The sequence below is a fragment of the Sapajus apella genome, unplaced genomic scaffold (assembly GCF_009761245.1).
Source record: "Sapajus apella isolate SASKATOON/1434 unplaced genomic scaffold, GSC_monkey_1.0 scaffold4, whole genome shotgun sequence".
Lineage (NCBI taxonomy): Eukaryota > Metazoa > Chordata > Mammalia > Primates > Cebidae > Sapajus > Sapajus apella.
The window spans coordinates 14,345,562-14,365,107 of NW_022436944.1; the positions used below are offsets into that span (position 1 = coordinate 14,345,562).

The window sequence follows — 19,546 nt, forward strand, 5'->3', positions numbered from 1 at the left end:
AGTACCAGTCCCTTGTTTGTTTGCTAGTGGTATCGTTTGTCTGCTTTGTTTTAATATAGTGAAATTACATTTTACCAAATCATTTTTGTTATTGAGTTGCTATACATGAACAATTGAGAATTGTACATATTATTACCCTTTTATTCTATTAATGTGGTATACTGAATTTAATAGACTCCCTAAAGACATGCCATTTTTGCACTCCTTCAGTAAACCCTATTTGTTTATGATGTCCTTTTAAGAACATTGTGCTGATCATCAGGTGGGAGAATCCTTGCTTACGTGTTCTTCCTTTTGCAGGGCAGATTAGAACATGATGATTAGGGTTCACATGATATGTGATTAACATGTCTATGTAATCAGGACTTGCAACACCCCAAATGCTCCTGACACTTCTTAAAAAATAAACAAATAAAAACACAGTGCTAAATTTTATTGTTTGCTATATTTTAAAAGAACTTTTGCATCTGTGCTTATGAGTGTAATTATTTTATAATTTTCTTGTATTTATAATTTAGGAATGCAATTTCAGTGCTCATTGTGAGTTTCATTTGTGTTCATTTTAAAGGTAATTTGTTATTTATTTCAGCTTTTAGGATTAACTCTTCATCCTTGTCAATTACGGTTTTATTATTATTTTATTCTTTAGATAATTATCTCTTTAAATATTACTTCTGCTTGTTTCTTTCATGCTTTTCTTATATTCCTATGAGATTTACATTGGACACACTTTCACCTCTGTTCATTTAAAAATATAATTACTTCTTTTAAATAATACCATGTATTTATTTTTGCAAGTTGAATTTCTTATTTTTTAATTCTTTTTTTTTTATGGATATGATTCACTTGTTAAATGCTGTAATAGATTGATTACAAATTCTTTGTCTTTTTTATAAAATTAATTTCATCTTCAGTAAATTAACATTCTGATTATATATTTTTTCTGGTTGTCTTTCTGAGCTTTAGATTTGGTCATAGTATTTTGATTTGCAGCTTCATTTTGAATGGTAGCTTCTTTCCCACTTTTGTCTCCTTCTCTGCTTGCCCCTCTCTCATAAGTTTTTTTTGTTCCCACGTTGGCTCCAGGTCCCCAGTAAGAACCAAGTGTTTTAATGTATTTGGTGCCTCTGTACTCATATAATTTTGGTGATGTTACAGATCCAAACACCAAGCCAGTTATTGGCTTAGTTCTATTTCTAGACTTGAGCCTGTGTTTGTGTCCTACTACCTTGCCAATTGCGGTAGCAGAATAATGGCTCCTACAGATGTCCAGATCCTGATCCTAATCCTTAGAACCTATGAACATCTACCTTATAAGGCAAAAGAGACTTTACAGATGTGATTAAGGTGAAGGACTTGGTATGAGGAGATTATCGAGGTAGTCCAATCTAATCACATACGTTTTTAAAACCAAAGAAAATTTTCTAGCTGTAATCAGTCAGAGATGACCAGAAAAAGAGTCAGAGAGTTGCTGTCTTTGAAAATGAAGGAAGGAGCTCATGAGTAAAGAAATGATGAGTGGAAAAGGAAAGGAGCTAGAAAAATAAAGCAAATTCTCCCATAACCTTCAGAGAGGAATGGAGTCCTGCTGACATCATGATTTTAGTCCAGTGAGAACTGTGTCAATGTACAGAGTATAAGATAATCCATTTACGTTTTTGAGGCAATTCGTTATAGCAGTGATGGGAGACTGATAATAATTAGTTTTACCAACCAATTATAAACTGTATCCTCAGTAAGAGATGTATTTCTTTTAAAAGTACTTTCAATACTTTAAAAGTACTTTTACATAGTTTTTAAAGTACTTTCAATCTAGTGCTTTTTAAAGTTCCATTTTATTTCCATTTTTGCTATACCTCTTTTAAATGTATTAATACTTGCTCTAGGAACCCTTAATAAATGGTTATATTACAATAAAGATGTATTACAATATGCATCTTTAACACAGTCTGCACTGAATTAATATTATACTACTTCACATGCGATTTAAGAATCTACATTTACTCCTCCTCTCCTTTGTTTTATTATATAACACTTCCATCTATATTATAAACCCCATAATGCAGTCTTGTAGTTTTTAAGGTAAACAATTATTTTTGAAACAATTAAATAAAAGAGTATTTTTTATTTGCCTTTATATTTACCATTTCTACTTTTTACTTCCCCCTGTAATTCCAAGTTTTCATATAGCATAATATCTCTTCAAATTAAATAACTTTGTTAAGTACTTTTTGTAAAATGAAACTATTGGCAAACATTATCTCAGCTTTCCTTTATCTGCAAATACTTCAATTTAACCTTGCTTTTTAACATATATTTTTTATGGATGTGGAATTTTAGGCGAATAGTTTTTTCCCCCCAGTACTTTACGGATGTCCTTTTATTGTCTTCTGGCTGCCATTGTTTCTTATGAAAAGTCGTTGCTTATTCGTATCATTGTTCTTCTATATGCACTGTGACTTTCTTCAGTAGCTGTTTTAAGAATTTTCTTTCATATTTAGTAATTTGACTATGATGTTTGTAGATGTTGTTTCTGTTAAAATATTTATTGTGCTTGGGATTTGTTGGGCTTCATGCATCTGTGACTTAAGGTTTTGCCCATCAAATGTGCAAAATAGTCCAATTTCTTCCAAATATTTTTGTTATATTCCCTTTCCCTTAATTATACATCCATTAGACTATTTAAATGTATCTTACAGAATGCAGATAATTTTCTCCTTACAAACTGTTTTTTTTTTCTTCACTTTATATAATTTCAATTGTCTGTCTTCAAGTTCACTTAATCTTTTATCTACAGTGTGCAATTTGCTGTTAATCATATCCAGTACCTTTTGAAATGTAAAATACAGTACAGGTTTTTTGTTGTTGTTGTTGTAGAATTCTATGTGGTTCTCTCTCTTTAAATACTTTTTACCTACTATATTATTCTTTAATATATTCACAATAATTGTTTTTAAGTTCTACCTGCTCCTTAAGTAATGGGGTCATCTGTAGTTCTGCTTCCATTGGCTGATTGTGTTCCAGACACTGTGATAAGAAGTACAATAGAGGCGTTTCATCTCTCAGACAAGGTGAGAAGCTGATTGCTCAGATTGCTTTTATAGTTGAGTTGCTCCAGATTGGACCACCACTTTAACTAGATTGAGTTCATCTGTGACTAGCCCAACTTCCAACATCTAGTACAGCTGCCTCTTTTGATTTAGTTGTGTTTGAGCTGGGAATGGGCTGAGCTGCAGTTTTTGATTTTTAAACTTTGTCATTACATTCACTCCAACTACGTTCCAGGAATCCAGTCACTGTGAGAGTATGCAGAGCTGTGGTTCCAGACTCTTCTCCACTGCTGCTATGTTGTGGAAAAGAAGGTGAATTTGGGGAACAAATACGTTTTTTGTGTGAGTATGTTTGCATTCCTTCCAGGTTTCTTCCTGTTTGGCTGGCCCACACTATCTTCTAGTAGCTTGTCTAATTTCTCTTCCTTGTAAAATGTGTCAGGACCAAGGGAAAACTCTTCCTTTACTCCATAAAGGTTAACTGAAAATCAACTCACAAAAGGCAGTTTAATAGGTGAAAAGGTATACCAATTTATTAACATGTATGGGAGGACTTTATGAAATCTCAGTATAAGATCTCAGAGAAAAGAAGATTGTTGACACCTTTATATCACCTTGAAACCCCAAAAAAATAGGGTTTTGGGTCATGGCAAAACAGGTATGGAAGGGAGAGGAAGGGAGGCCTGACTAGCAAATATGGTCTGGTTATGCAGATAAAACCCCAGAAGCAGCAGCCCTGAAACAAAGTAAATGTTTCTTTAAGATCTCAGTTAATCTTTCCTAAATCAAAACAGGGGAGGCACTCAGAGAGAGCCTGGCTGCAGTAGTGCAGACTTTCTGTAGAGATGCGAGTTTCCCACAAAAGACAGATTTTCAGTGGTTCTTGTATTTTGAGCCCTCCGAATAGTCATCTTGAAATACGTCAAAAAATATTTTAAGGTGAAATATTTTGTTTCTTTCAAATGCTTGGTCTGTGGAAAGTCTGATGCCCTATGTTCCAGTACCTAAACCAACCACCTATCTCCAGGTATGGAAATTTCTGTGGTCTCTCTTAAGAAGAATATTTCTATTTCCCCTAAGAAGGAGTCTAGCTGAAATTCCTTTCATCAGACCACAAATAAGCCATGACTATGCTGATGCTCTATTTCATTGTATAGTAATGTTTAAAGTTGATTTTAAGTTGAAAAATTCGGAGAAATAAGAGACTCAAAAACAGTTTTGTTAGAGTTGCCTGAGACATTTCAGTTCTTTTTCATTTACAGTTTGTTAAAAAAAAATCAATAATACTGTCTTCTCTTTCATATCATAAATTGGTCCTCTAATTTTTTTATGCACTATTTATTTTAGTGGGGCTTAAGTTCCCTTATGTGGATTGTCTTTATCTCTCTTTTTTAGTAATTACAGTAACTTTTCACAAAACATAGAATGGGTTTTATCTTCTTTTTTTATTTTCTTGAGACGGAGTTTCACTGCCCGGGCTGGTGTGCAATGGCATGATCTTGGCTCACTTCACCCTCCACCTCCTGGATTCAAGTGATTCTCCTGCCTTAGCTCCCCTAGCAACTGGGATTACAGGCACGTGCCACCATGCCTGGCTAATTATTTTATTTTTATTTTTAAAATATTTTTAATAGAGGCGGGGTTTCATCATGTTGGCCATAAACTATTCTTCTGTTACTCAGTTGTATCCAGGCATCATGCTCTCTATTTTATCACTGCTTTAAAAATGGGATGGTTTTCCTCAAATGGCTCAAAGGGTTTATTGATGTGAAAAATTTTAGAATGGCTGTTTCATAAGGCATTTTAGAGACTCACATAGTGAGGATTACAGAGAAACTGTAGGAGAGTAATGGTGCAATTTATTTTAACTTTTAATTGTCAAAAAATCCCTAAATATAAATGTATTAAAATATGAAGTGAGAGTTCCTCTTTTCAAACGACACTGACTAAACTATGAAAGCTGAAAACAATTGGCTAATCTGTACCACTCCCTGTATTACATACTGAGTGCCCACATAGGAATGAGGTTACTTGGGGATCCTTCCTATCTGTTTCACTGCTCTACTTGTTTGCCTTGATACCAGGCATGTCCAGGTGTGTATTTACTTTTAACTTTTCAGCAATAAGTATGATCTTTATTTGTGAAGATTACCTTTTTCTGCAATTCAGAAAAATCACCAGCAGTTTATTTTCAGCTGTCACTTTTTATTCATCCTCCCTGATCTCCATGTTGGGAATGCTGATTAGCATCACGTTGGAGCATTTTAGTCTATCCTCCAGGACTCTTAAGTCCTTTTCATATTTAAAAAACTTGATATTTTTATGCTGGCTTTGATTTAATTTTTCTGCATTCTCCTCCAATTCATTAATACTCTTTGGCTAGGATTTATATAATCTATAACTTTTTAATAATAATGATGAAAATGTAATTCATAGGATTACTAAGAGCTGCTTCTCCTCCTATTCATTCATCTCCTTCTCCTTTTCTTCTTACTGCTTTTTCAAGATCTCTCCTGTCTTTGATGCATAGATACTTGTTTTACGTAGTTTTTATTTTGGTCTTTTTGGATGTTATTCCCTTTTTAAAACTTTTGAGAATTTTAAGAACATTTATTTTTCTAGAAGACTTTTACATTATTTTTTATTTGCCTGGAATTGAGTCTTCCCATTTGTTGAATATTTTAAAATTATTTGGGCTATCTTTCATCTTAATCTTTTATGTGTTCTGATTTTTTTGTTTTTGAGAAAAGTCTCACTCTCTCTTCCAGGCTGGAGTGCAGTGGTATGATCTTAGCTTACTGCAACCTCCACCTCCTGGGTTCAGGTGATTCTCATGACTTACCCACTGAGTAGCTGTGATTACAGGTGTGTGCCACCACACTCAGCTAATTTTTGTATTTTTAGTAGAGACAGGGTTTCATCTTGTGGCCAGGCTGGTCCCAAACTCCTGGCCTCAAGCTATCTGCACACCTTGGCCTCCCAATTTGCTGCAACTACAGGTGTCAGGAACTATACTAGACTGTGTTCTGGAATTTTAGTTTGCAAGTTCATCATATGCAGAAGTTTCTTCTGTGTCCCTCTCTACCTTCCCCATCTTTCAGTCATCTTCCTGACTCTTGGTTTCTGATGCTTCCATTGGTTTCAGCAGGGTTCCCCATTCAAGAACAATTTTATATTAGTGGATCAGGACTTTTGTTTGCAGAGCTGGTGCTGATTAGTAATAAGAAATTTGGTCCAGTTCCTGTTATTCCTTCTTGGCCACTCTAGGCAATGGCCCTATGAAGGCCTCCAATAGTGGTGATATACTGACTTTGGTTAATAGGTTGGGGAAACCCTCATGGCAGGACAATGTGGCTTGACTCAGTGTGCCTGTCTGCTCTCTTTCCCCGCAATGAATGGGGATTTCCATCCTTTTTGTCACAGTAGAGGTGAAAACTGTCTGCCTGTTTTGGATTTCAGAGCTACTGCTTATATCCCTGTATTTCTTTTTCTATTTTTTTTCTCCCTCTGGAGTCATTTGTGTGTGAGGATAAGTATGTGTTTGCAAATTTTCTTATATTATATCTTTGCTATTTTGGTGTGGAGGCAAGAGATAGAAAGGTGGTCTTCTATGCAAAATCATATACCATCTTGAGCAAAAGTTCAGATTTATATTTATAAATAGTATATATAAATATATTTGAAATAAATATTTAGTAGGTTAGAGGGCATTGAGGCTTGAGACATGAGTTCCTTTCTGAGAGATTTCAGGATTTTTTCCTGAAAAAGATACACTGTTTTGTGGCAAGAATAATGGAGGAGAAAGAGATAAATTCCAGAGATTTCAAAAACAGTATGCAATTAGAGATGATCAGTGGTTCTCAACAGAGCTACACTGCCCCCAAGGGGGTGTTTTGGGAATAGATGGTAGTATTTTGGGTTGTCACGGTTATGGTGAGAAGCTTCTGATATTTAGTAGGTAGGGCCCAGGCATGGCTAATTTCCAGGAATGTGAAGGACAGTCCTGTTCAACAATCTTGTATGCCCTGAATGACTTTCAGATGTCCCAGGCAGACATTCATGTGGGTGAAGCACCTATTTAAAATCATTTAAGTACAAACCTATTTTACATGTTAAGTATTTTTTGCAAGATTTTATTATATACTGAATTTTCCGGGAAAACAACCATATTAATTCAGTGAATACTATACTTTTTTTGTTTGGAATTTTACCACGAATTATTCACCATTTCAGAAAATAGTTTCACTGACAGTAACAGTGATTCCGGTATTAAATCACCATAGTAACAAACCTGGACTATTTTGTTATCTGTGATGTTCATTCACAATGGAGAAAATAAGAGATTCTTTTGAATAAACTTAAAATTGAATATTACCTAATGAAATCACATGAATAATGAAGATTTCACTATATTTTATTGTTTCTTAAGAGAGTTTCATATTATGAAACTGGTAGATAAGACTTCTATTTGAGGAGATAATATAAAATTATTGATCATATTATAGTCATCACTTTTTTTTAGTGATACAATAATAAATATCTGTATTGGAAATTACATAATAAAATTTGTTATTGCATTTGGGATCCTGTTGCTTTTCAACATTATTCTGATACTGTCTCCAAAGGCCTAGCACACTAGTTCTCTTTTGTCTTTTGTACTGAAATTCCTTTTTTAAAGTATGACCATTTATTTTCCATCATCTATTAAAAGTTATGGTTTCTGGAGTCTGTAAATTTTGAGACTAAGTGTATGCTTCAACCTGTAGGGAGATTTCAGGAAAGATGATAATATTTTTGCCCTATCCCATGTCATAACAAAATGATGCCTTTAACATTAGACTTATAAACACAGCCTAGCTTATTTATGAGGATACCCTACTTTCACTTATTTCTTCCACTTCAAAATCATGTAACTAATCTTGGCATTTATCCTTACTTTATTCCATGTTATTTTCCTCTTTCCCTTATCTTACAAAAACAATTTTGGTGCGTTAATATGTATCTTGTCAGGTTTTATTCTAATGCTACTCATGTTGCTGTTCTTTTCTTCTTCCAGCTACTTTGTATGGTTGACTTCTGATCATCTTTCTTTTCTGAAATCTACATATTCTTATTATAAGTAGATGCAATCATCTGACTACTTCAAAATATCTTGTATTGTAATGATGTCTGAGAATTTACATATTGGAATACATGTGATTTTATCATAAATTTACTTTTTAAAAATTTCCTTTTATGCTATAGTTAGGACTTCACACTGATTATTTTGATGTTTTTGTGGACTGAATTTTATTTTCCTCTCAAACTCATATGTTAAAATTCTAACTCTAGCACAACCCCCAATGTGATAGGGCTTTTAAGGAGGTAATTAAGGGGTTAGGTGACAACATCAGGGCAGGACCCTAATCCAATATGACTGATGGCCTCTTAAGAAGAGAAAGACGCAGTAGGGATGTGCACACACAGAGAAAAGACTACATGAAGACACAGTGGGAGGGTGGCCTTCTGCAAGCCAAGAAGAAAGGCCTCAGGAGAAACCAAGTGAACTGATACCTTGATCTTGGACTTCCAGCCTTCAGAACTGTGAGAAAATGAATTTCTGCTGTTTAAGCCAATCAGGCCTTGCAAACTAATACAGGTATTATATCTGCAGGCAGGCGAAATTGTCTGTGATTATCTCTTTCAAGCAAGTTAAGAGGGTGTCACAAAACATTTGTTACAAATGAGGTTTGGGAAAGTCATGGAGTACTCACAAATAGCCGCATGCTTTCCATATTCTCCAGCCCCCATGCAGCTTGCTGGAGCCATAAAACCAGCACTACTTCTGGCTTGTGAGCAGAAATACTTACATTATTTCTAGACCGAACTATAGATGAGTCAAAATATAACTTCTAGCGCCATCTTTGTACCTGTGACAGCAATTACCAAGTCCTGCATTCAGATGGTGGAGCACAAGGAGCTACATCTGAGACAGCTGCTCTTGAGGATTGAAAAAAATCATACTGGACATTGTGTGAGTGAGAAATACACTCTTCTCAGGGTCACAAGGTTAATTTTTTTAAGATAATAAAACTTACTGCTACTCTGATTATACAAAATTTGGCATAGGAAGAGGAATGCTGCAATAACAAAAGCTGCAATATGTTTCATTGGCTGCTCTGTCAGCTAGAGGGAGCAGGGAGACTTTATTGGAATCTTGGAACATGGTAATCTATGTTATATGGAGTAAAAATATATTAACACTACCACCTTTGGTAATATAGAAGGCTAGCAAGGGTAAGGAAGTGGTTGGAAAAGAGAACATTAACAATGTATGCAGGGTGCTGTGGGTGACTTTCAGCAAGATACAAGAAAAGAGGTGAAATGAATAAAGCATTATGGTAAATAGAAGGAGTCCAGGACCTTGCAGTGCTGGAGAAGCCAACTGCTTTGAGATCCCAGATGAAATATATTTAAGCAAGCCTTCAGAAATAATTACCCTAAAAACATCTTAGGTACCTGAAAAGCTTCAAGGAAAAGATTAGAAGGAGAATATGGTCTCCCCATAGTAGCCCAGCAACTTCAGGGTGACAGCTACCAAGTTAAAAACAAATATACAAAGAAAAACCAAAAAAATCCACCAAAAACCTCACATGGGTAAGAGAGAAAAATAAGTATAAATTTATGACATATGACACCACAAAAAGACCCAAAGTTGTAGTTTCTGGAATATTGTTCTCAAAAGATGCAGATTGATAATGAGATATGAATCTGGTATAAAAAAGCTGTTACTATTGGAGATTTATTTATTTAACTTTCATTTATTTTAATTTTTATGTTTTTTCCATAAGTTATTGGGGTACAGGTGGTGTTTGGTTACTTGAGTAAGTTCTTTAGTGGTGATTTGTGAGATTATGGTGCACCTATTACCTGAGCAGAATACGCTGCACCATATTTGTGGTCTTTTATCCCTTGCACCCCTCCACTCTTGCCCCCAACTCCCCAAAGTCCACTGTCTCATTCTTATGCCTTTGAATCCTCGTAGCTTAGCTCCCACATATCGGTGAGAACATACAATGTCTGGTTTTTTTTCTTCTGAGTTACTTCACTTAGAATAATAATCTCCAATCTCATCCAGATTGCTGCAAATGCTGTTCATTCATTCCTTTTTATGGCTGAGTAGTAGTCCATCGTATATATATACACCACAATTTCTTTGTTCACTTGTTGATTGATGGTCATTTGGGTTGGTTTTACGATTTTGCAATTGTGAATTGTGCTGCTATGAGCATGTATGTGCAAGTATCTTTTTCATAAAATGACTTCTTTTCCTCTGGGTAGATACCAAGTAGTGAGATTGCTAGATCAAGTGGTAGTTCTAGTTTTAGTTCTTTAAGGAATCACCACGCTCTTTTCCACATAAGCTGTACTAGCTTTCATTTCCCCCTGCAGTGTCGAAGTTTTCCCTGATCGCTAGATCCACACCAATGTCTACTGTTTTTTGATATTTTGATTATGGCCATTCTTGCAGGCGTAAGGTTGTATTACATTGTGGTTTTGATTTGCATTTCCCTAGTCATTAGTGATGCTGAGAATTTTTGTATGTTTTTTGGCTGTATTAGTCTATTTCCATGCTGCTGATAAAGTCACAACTGAGATTGGGAAGAAAAAGAGGTTTGATTGGACTTACAGTTCCACATGGCTGGGGAGGCCTCTGAATCATGGCAGGAGGCAAAAGGCACTTCTTGCATGGTGGTGGCAAGAGAAACAATGAGGAAGACACAAAAACAGAACCCACTGATAAAACTGTTGGATCTCGTGAGACTTATTCACTACCATGAGAACAGTATGGGGGAACCACCCCCATGTTTCAAATTATCTCCCACCAGGTCACTCCCACAATGTGTGAGAATTATGGGAGTACAATTCAAGATGAGATTTGGGTGGAGACACAGAGCCAAATCGTATCATTATGCCCCTGGCCCTCCAAATCTCATGTCTTCATTTTTTTTTTTTTTTTTTCACTTTACTAAAATTTATTTATTTCCTTGTCTTGGCCATTTGTGTGTTTTCAGAATTTTTATTTTCCTGTTGTAAACACTCTGATTTATATTCTCATAGTTACATTTTGTACGTACTATCATTATAACTTCAGCATATATTTTAGAAGTAGATTTGCTGGGGAAGGTTGTAGATATTTTGGGGGCTTTTTCTGTATGTCGACAAATTGTTGTCTAGCATGTTGTCCGGTGGAGCCTTGTTTTAGAGCAGTGCTGTCTGACAGAAATTTCTGTGATGATGGCATTATTCTATATCAAATCATTCTAAAACAGCACTGTCCATTAGACCTTTGTTCTAGAGCAGTCCTGTCTGATAGAAATTTCCGTGATAATTGGAATGTTCTGTTTGTGTGCTTTTCAATATGTTAGCCGTTAGTGACATGTGACTGTCAAGCACTTGAATTGTGTCTAGTGCAACAAAGAAATTGAATTGTTAATTTTATTTTCTGTAATTAACTTTGGTTTAAACTTAAATAGGCATGTGTGACTAGTGGGTACAGTACTGAACAATGCAGGTCATTTTTTAAAACCAATGATGCCTTCCCAACAGTTCCCCAAAGTCTTAACTCATTTCAGCATTAACCCAAAAGTCCACAGTCTAAAGTCTCATCTGAGACAAGTCCCTTCCTCCTATGATCTTGTTAAATCAATAACAAGCTAGTTACTTCCTAGATACAATGGGGTACAGGCATTGGATAAATAGACCTGTTGCAAATGGGAGACATTGGCCAAAACAAAGGGGTTACAGGGCCCATGCAAGTCTGAAATCCAGTGGGCTAGTCAAGTTCTAAAGCTCCAAAATAATCTGCTTTGATCCGTGTCTCACATCCAGGTCACACTGATGCAAGAGGTAGGTTCCCATAGTCTTGAGCAGCTCTGCCTCTGTGGCTTTGCAGGATAAAACCTGCTGCCTGGCTGCTTTCACAAGCTAGTGTTGAGTGTCTGTGGCTTTTCCAGGTGCACGGTGCAAGGTGTAAGTGGATCTGAGGTCTGGATGATAGTGGCCCTCTTCTCACAACTCCACTAGGCAGTGCGCCTGTAGGGACTCTGTGTGGGGCCTCTGACCCCATATTTCTTTTTCACACTGCCCTAGCAGAGGTTCTCCATGAGGGCCCCATTCCTGCAGCAAACTTTTGCCTGGGCATCCAGGAGTTTCCATACATCTTCTGAAATCTAGGTGGAGGTTCCCAAACTTCAATTCTTGATTTCTGTGTATCCACAGGCCCAACACCATGTGGAAGCTGCCAAGGTTTGGGGCTTGCACCCTCTGAAACCATGGGCTGATCTATACCTTGGCTCCTTTAAGCAATGGCTGGAGTAGGTGGGACACAGGGCACCAAGCTCCTAGGCTGCACACAGCATGGGGTCGCTGGGCCTAGCCCACAAAACCACTTTTTCTTCCTGAGTCTCTAGGCTTGTGATGGCAGGGGCTGCTATGAAGACCTATGACTTGGCCTAAAGACATTTTCCCCATTGTCTTGAGGATTAACATTGGCTCGTTTTTACTTACACAAATTTCAGCAGCCAGCTTGAATATCTCCTCAGAAAATGGGTTTTTCTTTTCTACTGCATCATCAAGCTGCAAATTTTCTGAACTTTTGTGCTCTGTTTCCCTTTTAAAATGAAATGCTTTTAACAGCACCCAAGTCACCTTTTGAATAGTTTGCTGCTTAGAAATTTCTTCCACCAGATACCCTAAATCATCTCTCTCAAGTTCAAAGTTCTACAAATTTCTAGGACAGGGGCAAAATGCCACCAGTCTCTTTGTTAAACATAATAAGACTCACCTTTGCTCCAGTTCCCAACAAATTCTTAATCTCCATCTGAGACCACATTAGCCTGGACTTTATTGTTCATAACAGTATTTTTGTCAAAGCCATTCAATAAGTCTCTAGGAGGTTCCAAAGTTTCCCACATTTTCCTGTCTTCTTCTGAGCTCCCACAAACTGTTCCAACCTCTGCCTGATGCCCAATTCCAAAGTAGCTACCACATTTTTGGGTATCATTTCAGCAACACCCCACTCTACTGGTACCAGTTTACCGTGTTAGTCAATTTTCATGCTGCTGATAAAGACATACCTGAGACTGGGAAGAGAAAGAGGTTTAATTGGATTTACAGTTTCACTCGGCTGAGGAAGCCTCAGAATCATGGCTGGAGGCAAGAGGCACTTATTGCATGGTGGCAGCAAGAGAAATAATGAGGAAGATGCCAAAGTAGAAACCCCTCGTAAGACCATCAGATATCATGAGACTTATTTACTACCATGAGAATGGTAAGGGGGAAACTGCCCCCATGATTCAAATTATCTCCCACTGGGTATCCCCATAACACCTGGGAATTATGGGAGGATGATTCAAGATGAGATTTAGGTGGGGACACAGAGCCAAACCATATCATTGGCCATTCATATATCTTCTTTTGATAATTGTCTATTCATGTCCTTAACACTCTTTTTGATGGAATTGTTTGTTTTTTGCTTACTGATTTGAGTTCATCATAGATTGTAGATATTAGTCCTTTGTCAGATGTATAGCTTGTGAAGATTTTCTACCACTCTGTGGGGTGTCTGTTTACTCTGCTGGCCATTCCTTTTGCCATACAAAAGCTCTTTAGTTTAATTAAGCCCCAACTACTTATCTTTGTTTTTATCGCATTTGCTTTTGGGTTCTTGGTCATGAAATCCCTGCCTAAGCCAATGTCTAGAAGGGTTTTTCCAATGTTATCTTCTAGAATTTTTATAGTGTCAGATCTTAGATTTAAGCCTTTAATCCATCTTGAGTTGATTTTTGTATAATATGAGTGATGAGGATAAAGTTTTCATTTTCCCATACATGGCTAGTCAATTATCCCAGCATCATTTGTTGAAAAGGGTGTCCTTTCCCCACTTTATGTTTTTGTTTGCTTTGTCAAAGATCAGTTGGCTGTAAGTATTTGGGTTTATTTCTGAGTTCTCTGTTCTGTTCCATTGGTCTGTATGCCTGTTTTTATACCAGTATCATGCTGTTTTGGTGACTATGGCCTGTAGTATGGTTTGAAATCAGATTAGTGTGATGCCTCCAGATTTGCTCTTTTTGCTTAGTGACGATTTGGCTATGCAGGCTCTTTTTTGGTTCCATATGAATTTTAGAATTGATTTTTCTAGTTCTGTGAAAAATGATGGTGGTGTTTTTATGGGGATTGCGTTGAATTTGTAGATTGCTTTTGGCAGTATGGTCATTTTCACAATATTGATTCTGTCCACCCATGAGCATGAGATGTGTTTCCATTTGTTTGTGTAGTCAGTTTCTTTCAGCAGTGTTTTGTATTTTTCCTTGTAGAGGTCTTTTGACTCCTTGGTTAGGTATATTCCTAAATATTATTTTTTGCAGCTATTATAAAAGGGGTCAAGTTCTTGATTTAGTTTTTTGCTTGGTCACTGCTGATACGTTGAAGAACTACTGATTTGTGTACATTAATCTTGTATCCAGGAATGTGGCTGAACCCTTTTTTCAGTTCTGGAATCTTTATAGAGGAGTCTTTAGGGTTTTCAAAGTAAATGATCCTATTGTCAGCAAACAGTGACAGTTTAACTTCCCCTTTACTGATTTGGATGCCCTTTCTTTCTTTCTTTTGTCCAATTGCTCTGGCTAGGAATTCCAGTACTACATTGAAGAGGAGTGGTGAGAGTCGACATCCTTGTCTTCTTCCAGTTCTCAGATGGAATGGTTTCAACTTTTCCCCATTCAGTATCATGTTGGCTGCGGGTTTGTCATAGATGGCTTTTATCACATTGAGGTATGTCCTTTGTATGCCAGTTTTGCTGAGAGCTTTAATCATAATGAGATGGCAGATTTTGTCAAATGTTTTTTTCTGCATTTATTGAAATAATCATGATTTTTGTTTTTAAATTCTGTTTATGTGGTATATCACATTTATTGACTTGTATATGTTAAACCATCCCAGCATCCTTGATATGAAACCCACTTAATCATGTGGATTATCTTTTTGATATGTTGTTGGATTCAGTTAGCTAGTATTTTGTTAAGAATTTTAGCATCTATCTTCATCAAGGATATTAGTCTGTCGTTTCCTTTTTTGTTATGTCCTTTCCTGGTTTTGGTATTAGGGTGATGCTGGCTTCATAGAATGAATGAGGGAAGATTCCTTCTTTCTCTGTCTTGTGGAATAGTGTCAATAGGATTGGTACCAATTCTTCTTTGAATCTGGTAGAATTCTGCTATGAATCTGTTGGGTCCTGGAATTATTTTGTTGGTAATTAAAAAATTGTCATTTCAATCTCACTGCTTGTTATTGGTCTGTTGATTAATCTTGTACCTAGGAACTTTGCTGAATTCTTTTTTCAGTTCTAGGATCTTTCTGGAGGAGTCCTTACGGTTTTCAAGGTAAATGATCATATTGTCAGCAAACAGTGACAGTTTAACTTCTTTACCAATTTGGATGCCCTTTATTTCTTTCTCTTGTATCTATTCTTCCTGATTTAAGCCAGAAGGGTTGTATTTTTCCAGGAATTTCTCCATCTCTTCTAGATTTTCTAGTTTGTATGTGTATAGGTGTTCATAGCGGCATTGAATGATCTTTTGTATTTCAATGGTTTCAGTTGTAATATCTCCTGTTTCATTTCTTAGTGAGGTTATTTGGATTTTCTCTCTTCTTCCTTGGTTAATCTTGCTAATGGTCTATTAATTCTATTTATGTTTTCAAATAACCAGCTTCTGGTTTCACTTATCTCTTGTATTTTTATTTTGTTTTGTTTTCATTTAGTTCTGCTGTGATCTTGGTTATTTCCTTTCTTCTGATGGGTTTGGATTTGATTTGTTCTTTTTTCTCTAGTTCCTTGAGGTATGGCCTTAAATTGTCTGTTTGTGCTATTTCAGTCTTTTTGTTGGAGGCATTTAGGGCTATGCACTTCTTTTTAGCACCAACTTTGCTATATTCCAGAAGTTTTGATGGGTTGTGTCATTATTGTCGTTCAGTTCAAAGAATTTTTAAACTTTCATCTTGATTTCACTTTTGACCCAATACTCACTCAGGAGCAGATTATTTAATTTCCACAAACTTGCATAGTTTTGAAAGTTCCTTTGGAGTTGGTTTCCAGGTTTATTCCATTGTGATCTGAGAGACTGCTTGATATAATTTCTATCTTCGTAAGTTTATTGAGGCTATTTTGTGGCCTGTCACATGGTCTATCTTGGAGAAAGTTCCATGCATTGCTGAATAAAATGTGTATCCTGTGATCATTGGATGAAATGTTCTGTATACATCTTTTAAGTCCATTTGTACCGAAGTGTAGTTTAAAATCATTGTTTCTTTATTGACTTTCTGTCTTGATGACCTGTCTAGTGCTGTCAGTGGAGTACTGAAGTCTCCTATTATTATTGTGTTCCTGTTTATTTCATTTCTTAGGTCTATTAATAATTGTTTTATAAATGTGGGAGCTCCAGTGTTAGGTGCATATATGTTAGGTTTGTGGTATTTTCTTGTTGGACAAGGCCTTTTGTCATTATATAATATCCCTCTTTATCTTTTTTAACTGCTATTACTTTAAAGTTGGTTTTGTCTGTTATAAGAATAACTACTCCTGTCCCCTTTTGGTGTCCATTTGCATGAAATGCCTTTTTCTATCCCTTTAAGTTTATGTGAGTCCTTATGTGTTAGGTGAGTCTCCTGAAGGGAGCAGTATAGTTGGTTGGTGAGTTCTTATCCATTCTAGGGTTCTGTATCTTTCAAGTGGAACATTTAGCTATTTACATTCAATGTTAGTATTGAGATATGAGGTACAATTGCATTCATTGTGCTATTTGTTGCCTGTGTAGTTTGGTTATTTTTGTTTTGTTTTGTTTTTGCTTCTTGTATTTTTGTTTTCTAGGTCCTGTGTGATTTATGCTTTAAAGACATAATGTTTTGATGTGTTTTCAGGATTTGTTCCAAAAATTAGAACTTCTTTTAGCAGTTCTTATAGTGGTGGCTTTGTAGTGGTGAATTCTCTCAGCGTTTTTCTGAAAAAGACTGTACCTTTGCTTCATATGTGATGCTTAGTTTTGCTGGATACAAAATTCTTGGCTAATAATTGTTTTGTTGAGGAGGCTGGAGATAGGGCCCTTCAATCCTTACCAGCTTGTAGGGTTTCTGCTGAGAAATCTGCTGTTAATTGATAGGTTTCTCTTGATAAGTTACCTAGTGCTTCTGTCTTATAGCTCTTAAGATTCTTTCCTTCACATTAACTTAAAATAACCTGATGATAATGTGCCTAGGTAATGGCCTTTTTGCAATAAATTTTCCAGTTGTCCTTTGTGCTTCTTGTATTTGGATGTCTAGGTTTCTAGCAAGGCTGGCAAAGCTTTCCTTGATTATTCCCCCAAAGATGTTTTCCAAGCTTTTAGAATTATCTTCTTCCTTAGGAACACCAATTATTCTTAGATTTGGTTGTTTAATATAATCTCAGACATCTTGGAGGCTTTGTCCATAGTTTCTTATTCTTTTCTCTTTGTCTTTGTTGAATTAGGTTAATTTGAAGATCTTGTCTTCAAGCTCTGAATTTCTTTCTTCTACTTGTTCAATTCTATTGGTGAGACTTTCCAGAGCATTTTGCATTGCTATAAGTGTGTCCAATGTTTCTTGAATTTTTGATAATTTTTTTCTTTAAGCTATCTATTTCCCTTCACTTCTTGTATTGCTATTTTAAATTTTCTTGAATAGTGCTTCACCTTTCTCTGGTGCCTCCCTTATTGGCTTAATAACTAACCTCCTGAATTCTTTTGCAGATAAATCAGGGTTTTCTTCTTGGTTTGGATCCATTGCTGGTGAACTAGTGTGATTTTTTTTGGGGGGTGTTAAAGAGCCTTGTTTTGTCATATTACCAGAGTTGGTTTTCTGATTTTTTTCTCATTTGGGTAGGCTTCTTTCAGAGGGATGGTCTAGGCATGAAGGCTGTCGTTCAGATTCTTTTGTCCCATGGGGTGTTCCCTTGATGTAGTTGATGTGGCTTCCTATGAGCCAAACTGCAGCGATTGTTGTCTCTCTTCTGGATCTAGCTGCCCAGCAAGTCTACCAGGCTCTGGGCTGGTACTGGGGGTTGTCTCCATAGAGTCCTGTGATGTGAACTGTCTATGGGTCTCTACGCTGTGGATATCAATGCCTGTTCTGGTGGAAATGGCAGGGAGCTGCAATGGACTCTGTGAAGGTTCTTAGCTTTTGTGGTTTAATGCTCTATTTTTGTGCTGGTTGGTTTCCTGCTGGGACATGGTGCTTTCCAGGGAGTGTCAAACGTGGTAGTATGAGAGGAACAAGCAGTGATGGTGGGGAAGGAACTTTGAATGCCCAAGATTATATGCCCTTTGTTGTCACTTCCCAGGGTGGGTAGGGAGGGACCATCAGGTGGGGGCAGGGCTAGGCATGTCTGAACTCAGACTCTCCTTGGGTGGGTCTTGCTACAGCTCCTGTAGGGGATGGGGGTGAGGTTCCAGGTCAATGTAGTTGTGTATCTATGAGGATTATGGCTGCCTCTGCTGAGAAATGCAGGTTGTTAGGGAAGTGGGGAAAAACCAGCAGTCACAGGCCTCACCCAGCTCCCAGACAAACCAAAGTGCTGGTGTCATTCCCACTGTGCCTCCTTAACAGCTTCAAGTCTGTCTCTAGGTGTTGGGGGAGCTGGGCTTGAGAACTTGCCCCAGGTTACCCACCTCCTAGCTGCAGAAGACAGGGGCCTAGTTCTTCTCCACCCTGTAAAGTCTGCACACTGGATTTGTGCCTCCTCCAGGTTCTGGCCAGGAGGCTTCTCTCCCAGTTCAAATAGTTACAAAGATAGCTAGAGATTTCCTTCTCCCTGTAGTATTCACCCCCACCTTCTGGCTCCTCTGGCCACCCTCCTGGTGAATCCCTGTGATGCCAGGCAGCAGTGGCCTGCTTGGGGAACCAGTGAGATCCCAGGGCCTTTCTGTTGCTTCCTCTACCCTGTATTTCACTTGGTTCTTTAAAATGACTCAGCTCCAGGTAAGGTCTGAAGCTTCTTCTGCAAACAGACCTTAGGTTTCTCCAATGGGGTGTGTGTTCAGGAGAGGAGTCTATCCCTTTCCCAGTTACACAGTTGGGGCACTCACAGCATTTGGGGTGTCTCCTGGGTCCTACAGGAGCAGTCTGCTTTCGTCAGAGGATCTGCGGGTCCTTTTGGATTGCTGGTTTGTTCCTGCAGTCAATCTGGAGCTAAAATTCACACTGTGAACCTCTGCGATGCTGCTCTGTCCTTCCAAGTTGGAGCTGCAGTCTATTCTTGCCTCCCATCTGCCATGATGATGACTTGTCAGGAGATTTAATACAAAACTTACTACAGTACAATTTTGGTGGCTTTATACAACCAACATTTTTCTTTCTCATTTACCTCAGATCTGATGCTAGTGTGATGCTTCACAATTACTGGCTCTTTGAATCTCATCTTCTATTTATATTTTGGCTCATTTTTC

The 19,546-nt window shown here is 37.2% G+C and overlaps 1 non-coding gene across 1 annotated transcript; it reads left to right on the plus strand.

The window, feature by feature from the left end:
* The first annotated feature begins 255 nt into the window (after positions 1 to 255).
* LOC116544940 lies at positions 256 to 391 on the plus strand. The gene has a single exon (XR_004266110.1). It is a non-coding gene; the product is annotated as a U8 small nucleolar RNA (small nucleolar RNA).
* The last annotated feature ends 19,155 nt before the right edge of the window (positions 392 to 19,546 follow it).